The sequence below is a fragment of the Glycine max genome, chromosome 1 (assembly GCF_000004515.6).
Source record: "Glycine max cultivar Williams 82 chromosome 1, Glycine_max_v4.0, whole genome shotgun sequence".
NCBI classification, from domain to species: domain Eukaryota; kingdom Viridiplantae; phylum Streptophyta; class Magnoliopsida; order Fabales; family Fabaceae; genus Glycine; species Glycine max.
The window spans coordinates 24,767,933-24,769,399 of record NC_016088.4 but is presented as its reverse complement, the minus strand read 5'-3'; the positions used below and the strand labels follow the sequence as shown (position 1 = coordinate 24,769,399).

The window sequence follows — 1,467 nt, the reverse complement described above, 5'->3', positions numbered from 1 at the left end:
CGACCATCTAAGGTTGGGATAATTCCTCCATCCGGGATTGTACCTGTTGCTGGAGAGGTCATAATTATTTTATTGTGGCTGATTTTGCTGTTGAGGTTGAGGAGGTCTGTTGTAGATGATTGCAGCATAAGCTTCAGGCTGTTCAATTGCTTCAGATTGTTGCACAAAAGGGCAAAGGTCTGTGTGGTGGTCAGCAGAGGAGCATAAACCATAGAGTCTAGCGACAGGTGCAGATTTATGATTCATGGCCAGTTGGGTTACCAGGTTAACCAAGGCATCTAGTTTGCCTTCAAGCTTCTTAGTCTCACCTGATGAATTCGTGGCTACTTCATGCACTCCTCTAATGACAATAACATCACTTCTGGCACTAAATTGTTGGGAGTTTGAAGCCATCTTCTCAATTAAATTTCTGGCTTCAACAAGGGTCATGTCTCCAAGGGCTCCACCACTGGCAACATCTATCATACTTCTCTCCATGTTGCTGAGTCCTTCATAAAAATATTGGAGGAGAAGCTGCTCTGAAATCTGGTGGTGAGGGCAACTAGCGCATAATTTTTTAAATCTCTCCCAATATTCATATAGGCTCTCTCCACTGAGTTGTCTAATGCCTGAAATATCTTTTCTGATGGTCATCGTCCTGGAAGCAGGGAAATTTTTTTCTAAGAATACTCTCTTGAGGTCATCCCAGCTCGTGATGGACCTTGGAGCAAGGTAATATAGCCAGTCCTTTGCCACTCCCTCTATAGAATGAGGAAAGGCCTTCAGAAATATGTGATCCTCCTGGACATCTGGTGGTTTCATGGTGGAGCAGACAATATGGAATTCTTTCAGATGCTTGTGTGGGTCTTCACCTACAAGGCCATGAAACTTTGGAAGCAAATGGATCAGTCCAGTTTTAAGAACATATGGGACATGTTCCCTTAGAGTCCTCTCACGGGGTGGAGGGTGTGCCATGTTCTCAGAATATTCAAAATCAGAATGCTCAAAACTATAATGCTCAAAACTATAATGCTCAAAATCACCAATAACATAATGCTCAGGATACTCAAAAGGTACTAAATGATGTCTAACTAATCTATGAAATGTCCTATCTATCTCAGGATCAAAGGGTTGTAAGTCAGATGGATTTCCTCTAGTCATACACTAAATTCAACATGCACAACTAGTTGCCTTCTTATGCAAGTAACAATGTAGGTTTGAACTACAGCTACCATTAAATGATATCCAAATGACTTGAAATTTTGTGAGCAACCTTATAAAATGATGAGAAGATAGCACATAAAATTTCAAACAAAAATTCAAATCTAACTGTAGAAGCTAAAATTGGTAAGTTAAGAAAAATAAGAGAATAAAACTTGGCAAATAAAAAACTTTTGACAGAATCACTTTTTTTGGACGATGGAGACCTCAGCCAGCATATTGTCGGCTACCAAGGCATAGGAAATTTTTTTCTACCCCAAATACATA

The 1,467-nt window shown here is 40.0% G+C and overlaps 1 non-coding gene across 1 annotated transcript; it reads left to right on the top strand.

The window, feature by feature from the left end:
* The first annotated feature begins 523 nt into the window (after nt 1-523).
* Nucleotides 524-630, top strand: LOC112997926 (small nucleolar RNA R71). The gene has a single exon (XR_003262975.1). It is a non-coding gene; the product is annotated as a small nucleolar RNA R71 (small nucleolar RNA).
* Nucleotides 631-1,467: the final 837 nt, after the last annotated feature.